The sequence below is a fragment of the Aethalodelphis obliquidens genome, unplaced genomic scaffold (genome assembly GCF_003676395.1).
Source record: "Aethalodelphis obliquidens isolate GAN/ISIS:26980383/991018 unplaced genomic scaffold, ASM367639v1 scaffold2, whole genome shotgun sequence".
NCBI classification, from domain to species: domain Eukaryota; kingdom Metazoa; phylum Chordata; class Mammalia; order Artiodactyla; family Delphinidae; genus Aethalodelphis; species Aethalodelphis obliquidens.
Genome location: NW_020837946.1, coordinates 60,943,639 through 60,955,275, shown reverse-complemented (window position 1 = coordinate 60,955,275; position 11,637 = coordinate 60,943,639). Strand labels below are relative to the sequence as shown.

At 37.9% G+C, this 11,637-nt stretch overlaps 1 protein-coding gene across 3 annotated transcripts in view; it reads right to left on the bottom strand.

The window, feature by feature from the left end:
• The window catches only part of TLK1 (tousled like kinase 1), a 151,366-nt gene that overhangs the window by 61,957 nt on the left and 77,772 nt on the right, over nucleotides 1-11,637 (bottom strand). The gene's annotated exons all lie outside the window — the stretch shown is intronic.

The window sequence follows — 11,637 nt, the reverse complement described above, 5'->3', positions numbered from 1 at the left end:
AAAAAAAAAAAAAAAAAAAAAAAAAACCCCACAAAATAACAACAAAACACCATATGTTTTCCCATTAGTTTTCTACTATTCATGTATATTCTATAGAAGTAAAATAAACTTGGGCTAGAAAAAAAGAGCAGAACACAAACCTTAATATATACAATCCCTACTAAAAAGAACCATTCACCTAAATGCCTAAAAATTATTATCCAACAACAATCAAAGCAAATTCATAGATTATATCCTAAATCAGGTGTCTGCAAACTATAGCCAGATGGCCAAATCTGGTTGGCCACCTGTTTTTGCAGGGCCCATAATCTAAGCATAAATTTTACATTTTTAAATGTTTGAAAAATATAAAAACCGAACAAGAATATTTCATGATATGAAAACTTAAGAAATTCAAATTTCAGTGTCCATAAATTTGGTTCTATTGGAACACAGTCACACTCATTCATTTATGTACTGTCTGTAGTTCCTTTCACACTACAGCAGCAGAGTTGAGTAGCTGTAACAGAAACTGCATGGCCCATAAAGCCTAAATACCTGGCCCTTTACAAAAAAAAAGTTTGCAGAGCCCTGTCCTACGTGATGGCTTGTTCTTAAATTACAGGTTTGCTCTTTTAACTGATAGGAAGTATTTCCATCAGGCTAAAACAACAAGTAATTTTTGTGCAGTCTGACAGAATGTTGTGCGTAGTGAAAAATTAAAACCAAATGCGCACAAGGCAATGGCACAGGGCCCTCAAATTCTAGAAGCTTGGCAAGTTTGTCTGGTGCCAGAACAAAGGATATCTGAATGAATGAAACATCAAGGCAACTTAAAATAAATCTCTAAAGGCAACGTAGTCCTCCAACAAGGAAGGGACTTAATCCGTATTTTGATGTCTCTTGTAAGTAGTTCTGTGATTAAATAGTATGAATGACAATAAACAACCTAACTCATACTGAGCATCTATGGTTCCCCAAAGTATTATCTGGGGAATTTTAAGTTCTCTCACTGACATTCTGCCAACAAGACAACAGATTCAGAGAGGTTTAAGTGAATGATACTAATCTCTGAATTCTTTAAAGACAGAAGTTATATTTTCTCCCCACCTCCTCCTCCCACCTCCATACCTAGCATGATAAATAACAAATATTAAATAACTTACTCAAGGTAACTAGGATTCAAATCAAATTCAATTCTGTGTATTTCCAAGGCCTAAATGCTTTTTTCCCTTCTATGTGTTATGATTATATATCCTACATCAAGAAGTAACTGAATGAATCAACCATACAAAAATACTTCAAATTTTCATTAAGTTCATAAATAAAATTCATTATGTCCAATAAACTGCCTATATGTTTTCACATCGTAAACCAGAGATCTTAAAGAAATCCACTCTAACCAGCAATCTACTCAGGAGACAGAATGACATACCGCAATTTAAGGTAAATAGTTCATTAGTTTAGTTTCATACTCAAAATTACCAAACTCAGACTTCAGTGGTAACCAATCTGTTATTCTTCTTGGAATAAAAGTATCACCAAATTAAAAATTCTAAGTTAACAGTTTTATAAAGAACCCTATAATCTATCTTAAAACAAAGGAGGGGACTTTCCTGGTGGCGCACTGGTTAAGAATCCGCCTGCCAATGCAGGGGACACGGGTTCGGTCCCTGCTCCGGGAAGATCCCACATGCCACGGAGCAACTAAGCCCGTGCACAACTACTGAGCCTGCGCTCTAGAGCTCGCAAGCCACAACTACTGAAGCCCGCGTGCCCTAGAGCCCACATGCCGCCAACTACCGAGCCCGCGCACCTAGAGCCTGTGCTCCACAACAAGAGAAGACCACCGAAATGAGAAGCCCGGGCACCGCAATGAGGAGTAGCTCCCACTCGCTGCAACTAGAGAAAGCCCATGAGCAGCAACAAAGACCCAACGCAACCAAAAATAAATAACATTTTTTTAATTAAAAAAAAAATAAAACAAAGGAGAACTCCCAAATAATAATTTATTCATATCCTTCCCAAATTAATCTATGTAAAAAATATAATTTAAGGTCAAGGAAATATGGTTTTTCAGAACAGTTTTAATGGTATAATAATTTTTAAGCATGGCACAATCCTTTTGGATTTCCATCTTAAATCCTGACTAGCTTCTTTGAACAAGCAAAACAAAAAACTAAACAGAATAATAAAATTCTGAAAGCTATATTGGAAACAACATTTTCTATCTAGAAAACTAAAGAATATATAATGTTGTAAATGGTTCCATACCATTTTCTAAAGTATATTCCAAGGAACACTGGATCAGCGGTAGACTGAGAGGCTACATTTTAAAATGGAAGGTATAGTAGGGTGGTTCAACTATTTATTTACAAAGCTTCTAAGAACCATTAAAATACGAGCACTCACTGGCTATCTCCAAAAGGGGGATGGGATGCAAAGATAAAGTACATGTGGCAATTCTCAAACTTATTTGGGATAATGTTCATTACTTTACTGGATATAGACTTCAAGATATTTAAGGTCTTTTTTATTTTCATTTTTTTAAGACATATAAGGTAACTTAGTAAAAACTTTTTCTCCAAGGCAAAATTTCCCTAAATTTAAAATTTTCTGGAATGGGGACGTGAGACAGTCTTTTGGGGGAAATGTCATTTTGTTTAGAACAAACTAACAAACCCCCCAAATGCATAATGATTACAGTGAAGAAAAAACGGCAACAGGCTTCCCTCTTTTAAACCAGAGAAGAATTTGAGGAAGGAAGATGAAGAGAAAAAGGAAGATGAAGGAAAAAAAGGATGACAGGACTAAAATTAATTTTAAGACTGTAATCTGGGCTTCCCTGGTGGCGCAGTGGTTGAGAGTCCGCCTGCCGATGCAGGGGACACGGGTTCGTGCCCTGGTCTGGGAAGATCCCACATGCCGCGGAGCAGCTAGGCCCGTGAGCCACGGCCACTGGACCTGCGCGTCCGGAGCCTGTGCTCCGCAACGGGAGAGGCCACAACAGTGAGAGGCCCGAGTAGCCCCCGCCCCCCCCCCAAAAAAGACTGTAATCTGGGCTTCCCTGGTATCGCAGTGGTTGACAGTCCGCCTGCCGATGCAGGGGACACGGGTTCGTGCCCCTGTTGGGGAAGACCCCACATGCCCCGGAGTGGCTGCGCCTGTGAGCCATGGCCGCTGAGCCTGCGCATCCGGAGCCTGTTGCTCCGCAACGGGAGAGGCCACAACAGTGAGAGGCCCGCGTGCCGCAAAAACAAACAAACAAACAAAAAACGACTGTAATCTAACACTAATACAAGTAAGAAGTTGGAAATAGCTAATAAAAAACTGAAAAGCTGAACAAAGCAAAAGATGAGAAAGGGAAACCTAGATATACCTGATTTGCCTATAAAGTAAATGTAGGCATTATAAACACACCATTTTGCCTTCCCATGAATTTTAATCTTTTTTCACCCACATCCTACCTAGTATGACTACCTCGTGCTGACCTTTGACTTCATTCTCATCTCATAGATTATTTTAGGGCTGTTCTGTCAGCCTCAATGGACCATAATTTCCTCAGAAGAAAGTACCATGAGTCTCTGAAAAAACACAGACTAAGAATCCAACTCTGGGTCCACTATTTACTATAATTTTCAGTATGTTACTTAACCCAAGACTCAATTTTCTCATCAATTTTAAAGGTGATAATATGGCCTAAAAGGATTGTGGGGATTAAATGAGAAACATACCAGAAACATAAGTAGTATAGCATCTAGAACAGTGTATAGTCTATATCAGTAAGCTATTCTTATCTGAATGGCTATCCTTCTATTACTCCAAATAATCCGCGCACTTTCATGTTTCAAAACTTCAATCACATGTCACTTGTTAAATAATTAGCAGCTTCTGCCCTAACAGTTTACAAATAACTTGTAGGGTTTGCAAAATAAGCAATATTTCAACTCTGATCTCAACCATAAGCCACAGAACTTATAGTCTAGGCCCTAAGTATTACATCACTAACCCTAAGACAAATGTACTTTAAACAGTTTTTTTGGTTTTGAATTTAAATAATCTGAGCAACACCTATATTAAACAAAACAAAAACTCTCAATGAAGCCTAATGCTGCCAATTCTCCTAAGACATCCTTTGTGTATGGACTTATTTGGCGATTTAAAAGCTTGAGGATTTAGGGTAGGCAGAAACTCATCAAATATTTAACCTCTAAAATGGCTCATCACTGAGAAGAAAAAGTTCAGAATACTATCTGTGACTTTCAAATTGTACTCCAGAGACACCTTAGGGGAGAGAAGGTTGTGTCTCCAAAGTTACTAAAGGGAAGGAAGGAGCAGGTGGCTGAGCTAAGGCTCTAGCCACCAGAGACACATCCTATCCCACCTCTACCCTATCCCTGGGAACACAGCATGTCTTATTTTAATATTGAGGTTCTATATCAGATTTCTTCAAAGAAAGAGCTTGATGGCTTCAAAAATGTTTGAAAAACCACTGATCCTGACCAATCGATTTCCTAGAAAATCTAAGGGACATCAACCAGGCCACTACTGTATTTCTGTAAAGTGTAAAACTTGGACATATTGAGCATTTTATATACAACATTTTCAAGCTTGTTACTGCTCTCACTAATGCTGTCACTCTTTCCTCTATATTTTCTCAATTATTGTACTATAACTGACCACAATAGGAAAGGATTATTATGGAAGGCAAAATAATATGACTTGGCTTTGAAGTAAAGATGGAAAGACTACAGTATTATAAAAAGTTAAAGAATTCCGACATACAGGGGAACAGTGATTAGGAGAAAATGATGGAAGCAGAAATTGGTATTCTTTAAATCAATTCAGCTTTATAAATGCTAGTTTGTAATCATACCAAAACCTGAATGATTACTCTGATATTTAAATGTTCCAAGATATTAGTGTGAATTTATATAGCATTTTACAGAGTTGGAAGGAAGTTCAAAAAACAAAGACAAATCTAAAGGACTCAAGAGGTGATAGTGATATACCTAATGTTCCAATTTCATTTGGAATTTAAGTCAGTGATTATTAAACAAGGTTTTCATATCTAATCATGTGGCCTGTTGGTTTATCTTGCAATAAAAATAAATCTGCCTTCATCAATGCAAATAAGACCAAATATAAGGAAATAAGAACCTTAATGCTGTCACAGAATGAGGGAGAAAGCAATATGGATTGTTCCATGAAAACAGATAACCACCTCTACAAGCCTCCAACTAGAGGTATTTTAAATTACTGGCATAAATGCATTATAGAAAATTATAACAGTATGTGAAAAGATATTATGACATCAACAAAAGAGGAGTGGATATTAAAATTTATTCTTCACCTCTACCTTAGGTAGAGTCCATCAGCCCCAACTGAACAGAACAAAAAGAAAAGTGAGATAGCATCACCTGTAACAAAATTACTACTTAAAGTTAAGAGACACCGATATATTTAATTTCTTTCCGTTAAAGGAGAAAATACTTTAAAGTAGAAAGAAAAGTTACTCTAATATTAAATAATACCTGTTACAAAATATTCAATATGCAAACCTGTCAGAATGAATTTTTTTCTGATTGACTCATTTAGCTAAAGACTGGTTTGAAAAACACTACTCATTGGCTATTTCAATGATTCATATAGTTACTCAGGTCTCAAATTCAAGGTCACTATACTTTGAACAAAAGGCACATAAACCTTTTTGCCCACAGCTGGTAATAACCATGTTTTATTCACATTTCTAGGCAAAACTTAAAATGTGGGAGAAATCTTTGTTATTTACTGAACTAAAAAGGGAAATCTGGAGCCTTATAAAAATAATCAACATAAAATAGATGTTCTAGTCAAGAATATCAAAGACACAAGATACTATTTCTTCCAACATTTTGCCATAAACATTAGGTTAGAATAATGCACTATAAGAAAACTGAAATTCTGTAGTGAAAACTTCCTTGCTGCTTTGTATCCAATTTACATTTAGATAAAACGTATCATAAAATATGTATATCCTAATTCCAGGATGATTTTGAGCTGGCATGACCTGAAATTCAGTCTTTCTCTGCCCAAGAGTCAAAATTTAATACCAACTATTATCTGTAAATGTTTGCTTGAATCTCTGACACCTAAAAGATCTATTATTTTGCTGATTTCAATATAAAAAGCATAAAAAGTTCATGTACGCAACATTTTGGGATCCTATCACCAAATAAGAGCATTTCTTTGCTGCTCAAAGTAAACCCAATCAACATATCCGCAATTTTGAGTGTAGCCTATTTTCTCCTGTATTGCCTTATCATTTAATAATACATAATATCAAAGATGGTAGAGAGCGAAAGAGACAAAATCAGATAACCCTCCACTAAAATGCATGCTGCCTTACCGGTAACTAAAAGTGTGCCAGCTCACAGCATTTTTAAAAGACTGAAGGATTTTTACTCCCTCCACAAACATACAGCATCCATAACCACATCAGTAACTAAAAGAAATATAATACTTAATCTTATTTTCAATTTTTAAAAACTACCTTACTTGCCATCCTCACAGCTGTACTTCTTAGGTTCCTATTACCTGGACCCATTTTAATTTACACTCACATATGCTTAAAAGGAGCATATTAAATCTTCGATATTGATAAAGCGCAGTTTTGTTTGCCATTTTCTTATCATTTACATAGCATAACTATTTCTTTGCATTTTCCCTTCTCTGGCTTTCGCTTTGACTTAAGGCTTTATCTGTTAAATAGTATAAACCATAAAATTAGAATAAAGCTGGACTTCCTCCTCTGTTCATATGATCTGACAAGCAGTTTTCAAATCATACAATCAGAATAAAACAGCCATAAAGAGCAAATGCTGTGGAGGATGGGGGGAAGCAAATTTTCAAGACAACTTAGTCTGGAAATGTTGGCATTTTGAAGAGTACCTGTAATAGTAAAATTGAGAACGTACTTCACAGCTTTTCTCCCATTGTGACACTCATGATGAGGTAACATATCCTGTATAGTATCCCTATAGACACTGGCTGAACATGAATCCCTAGGTCCTTATACAATTATGTCTTTGGAATAGGCACTTTTTTTTTTTGTGGTACGCGGGCCTCTCACTGATGTGGCCTCTCCCGTTGCGGAGCACAGGCTCCGGACACGCAGGCTCAGCGGTCACGGCTCACGGGCCCAGCCGCTCCGCGGCACATGGGATCCTCCCGGACCAGGGCCCGAACCTGCGTACCCTGCATCGGCAGGCGGACTCCCAACCACTGCGCCACCAGGGAAGCCCGGAATAGACACTTTTAAGTGTAAATGCTGTGCTGGAGAATATGCACATTTAAAAATTTAAAGATATTTCCAAATTGTACTATCAAAGGTGATATTAAATCTTTACTCACACTAAAACTGTACGAGGGGCTTCCTTGGTGGCGCAGTGGTTAAGAATCCGCCTGCCACTACAGGGGACCTGGGTTGGAGCCCTGGTCCGGGAAGATCCCACATGCCACGGAGCAACTAAGCCCGTGCACCACAACTACTGAGCTTGCGCTCTAGAGCCCGCGTGCTGCAACTACTGAAGCCCGTGCACCTAGAGCCCATGTTCCGCAACAAGAGAAGCCACCGCAGTGAGAAGCCCGCACAGCACAAGGAAGAGTAGCCCCTGCTCACCACAACTAGAGAAAAGCCCGCGCACAGCAACAAAGACCCAACGCAGCCAAAAATAAAATAAGTTAAATAAATAAATTTTTTAAAAACCCATTCATTTTATAGTAGTATACCATATATACTGAATAAATATTTGTTAATCAATAAATATTATTTTAAAAAAAAACTGTATGAGAATGCCCCCAAATCCTTTAAGATGTTTACCTGATGTGTTTTTTTTTTTAAAAGTGGGATTTCATTGTTACAGTTTTCTCTATAGCAATACTGCATTATAACCAGAAAAAATGGGTTGATTTTATTATTTAAAGGAAATTGGTCTATCATTTATCTATTAGCACTGATTCTCAATGTTGACTATACTTCATAATCACAAAGCTGTTATTTAAAGTTCATGCTGGCAGCCCCATTCCAAATGGAAACATCTCTGGAGGGAGACCAAAGGAATCCGTATTTTTTAAAAGCTCCAAAAGTAATGCTGATATATCATCAGGATTAGCAATATAGCCAATCTAATATATAATAATATAGCATGTATTTCCTGCACATTCCACTTTAGAGAATCCTTAAAATTAGTAAGTTATTCTATATATAACCTTCCATTAAGAACTGCAGACCAAAATTGTGACATATAACAGAAAATTCATTAGGATAGGAGAAGTCCAGTGCATTGTCATGATTACTCAGTTATTTTAGAAAATGAGAATTAATCTTAAAGAAAATTAGTAAAATACTCACTATGTTCTGCTGATATAAAAATACACCTAATATTTTTAAAACTCTACTATAGTACAAGCATACCTCATTTTATTGAGCTTTGCTTTACTGCGTTTCATAGATACTGCATTCTTTTACAAATTGAAGGTCTGTGGCAACCTTCATCTAGCAAGTCTTTTGGCACCATTTTTCCAGTAGCATTTGCTTACTTCCTCTCTCTGTATCACATTTTAGTGATTCTTGCAATATTTCAAACTTCCTCGTTATTATATTTATCATGGTGATCTGTGATCCATGATCTTTGATGTTACTATTTTAATTGTGTTGCAGCGCCACAAACTGTGACCATATGACAGTGATCTTAATCAATAAACGTTGTGTGTGTTCTGAATGCTCCACTGACCAGCCATTCTCACCCTCTCCTTGGGCCTCCCTATTCCCTGAGATACCACAATATTGAAATTAGGCCAACTAAAACTCTACAATGGCCTCTAAGTGTTCAAGTGAAAGGAAGAGTTGCACATCTCTCACTTTTAATCAAAAGCTAGAAATGGGGCTTCCCTGGTGGTGCGGTGGTTGGGAGTCCGCCTGCCGATGCAGGGGACGCGGGTTCGTGCCCCGGTCTGGGAGGATGCCACATGCTGTGGAGCAGCTGAGCCTGTGAGCCATGGCTGCTGGGCCTGCGCGTCCGGAGCCTGTGCTCTGCGGCGGGAGAGGCCACGGCGATGGGAGGCCCACGTACCACAAAAAAAAAAAAAAAAAAAAGCTAGAAATGATTAAGCCTAGTGAGGAAGGCATGCTGAAAGTTGAGACAGGCCGAAAGCTAGGCCTCCTGAGCCAAAGTTGTGAATACAAAGGAAAAGTTCTTGAAGGAAATTAAAAGTACTACTATAGTGAACACACAAATTATAAAAAAGCATAACACCATTATTGGGGATGTGGAGAAAGTCTGAGTGGTCTGGATAGAAGATAAAACCAGCCACAACATCCCCTTAAACCAAAGACTAATCCAGAGCAATTCTATGAATGCTGAGAGAGGTGAGGAAGCACAGAAGAAAAGTGTGAAGAAGCAGAGGTTGGTTCATGAGGTTTAAGGAAAGAAGCCATCTCCTTAACATGAACATACAAGGTGAAGCAGCAAGTGCTGATGTAGAAGCTGCAATGAGTTATCCAGGAGATCTAGCTGAGATAATTATTGAAGGTGGCTACACTAAACAACAGGTTTTCAATGTAGATAAAACAACCTTCTCTTGGAAGAAGATGGCACCTAGGACTTTCATAGCTAGAGAAGTCAATGCCTGGCTTCAACGCTTCAAAGGATAGGTCGACTCACTTCTTAGCGGCTTAAACAGTTGGTGAATTGAAGTTGAAGCCAATGTTCATCTACCATTCTGAAAATCCTAGGGCCCTTAAGAATTATCTTAAATCTACTCTGCCTGTGCTCTATAAATGGACAACAAAACCTGGATGACAGCACATTTGTTTACAACATAGTTTATTGAATATTTTAAGGCTACTGTTGAGTCCACTGCTCAGAAAAGAGATTCCTTTCAAAATATTACTGGTCATTGACAATGCACCTGGTCACCCAAGAGCTCTGATGGAGATGTACAAGATTAATGTTGTTTTCATGCCTGCTAACACAACATCCATTCTACAGCCCATAGGTCAAGGAGTAACTCTGACTTAAAAGTTTTATTATTTAAGAAATATATTTCATAAGGCTATAGCTGCCATAGTAATTCCTTTGATATAATTCCTTTGATAGATCTGGGCAAAGTAAAGTGAAAACCTGGCAAGGATTCACCATTTTAGATGCCATTAAGAACATCTGTGATCCATGGGAAGAGGTCAAAATATCAATATTAACAGGAATGCGGAAGAAGTCAATTCCAACCCTCATGGACAACTTTGAGGGGTTCAAGACTTTAGTGGAGAAGTAACTGCAGGTGTGGTGGAAATAGCAAGAAAACTAAAATTGGAAGTGGAGCCTGAAGATGTGACTGAATTGGGGCAATCTCATGATAAAACTTTAATGGATGAGTTGCTTCTTATGGATGAGCAAAGAAAGTGGTTTCTTGAGATGGAATCTACTCCTGGTGAAGATGCTGTGAAGATTGTTGAAATGACAACAAAGGATTTAGAATATTACATAAACTTAGTTTATAAAACAGCAGCAGGGACTGAGAGGACTGACTCCACTTTTGAAGGAAGTTCTACCATGGGGAAATGCTACCAAACAGCGTTGCTGCTACAGAGAAGTTGTTGGTGAAAGGAAGAGTCAGTGTGCAGACATCACTGTTGTTTTATTTTTAAAACGGCCACAGCCTCCCTAACCTTCAGCAACCACCACCCTGATCAGTCAGCAGCCATCAACACTGAAGCAAGACCCTCCACCAGCAAAAAGATAACAACTTGCTGAAGCTCAGAAGATGGTTAGCATTTTTTTCAGCAATATAATATTTTTAAATTAAAGTAGGTACATTGTTTCTTCAGATATAATGCTACTGCACACTTAGACTACAGTATAGTGTAAACATAATGTTTATATGCACCGTGAAACCAAAAAATTCATGTGACTTGCTTTATTTCAATATTCGCTTTATTATGGTGGCATGGAATTAAACCTGCAATATCTCTAAGGTACACCTGTATAAGATATTGAAACCAAATTGTTCAGTAATGTCAACCTTTGCTGAATGTACTTGTCTAAAAGCATATTTATCAGAAAAAAGATCTGTGAAGTGCTGCCAGTCCAGGCATATCTTGGATTGGCAAACTATAAATCATCTTAAATCTAAATATTTCCAAAAAAGAATACCACTTTTTTCAAAAGACTAACTAGGGTCATTTATCTAACTAATAAGTTAGATACTACATTAGTTATACAGAAAGAGTATAGAACAATAGTTGAAAACATCACTTTGAAATAAGACAGACACTTTAAAATTAGAACTTTGACTATTAACTTACTATCTGTGGGCAAATTAACTTCTCTGGGCTTCTGTTTTCATACCCAGAGATGTGAAACTTATAGAGCTGTAATCTAGCTCCACAGATAACGTGCTACAACTTTATTTTCCCTCCTTCATTAATGGGGTGGTTCCCAACTAGAGGAGATCTGCCTCTACCCCCCGAGGATATACGGCAATATCTGGAGACATTTTTGGTTGCCACAACTTAGGGGTGGGGGGATGGGCTACAGATATCTAATGCATCATGTAGAGATGCCGCTAAGCATCCTACATTACACATGACAACTCCCTCCCCACCCCGAGAATTATCTG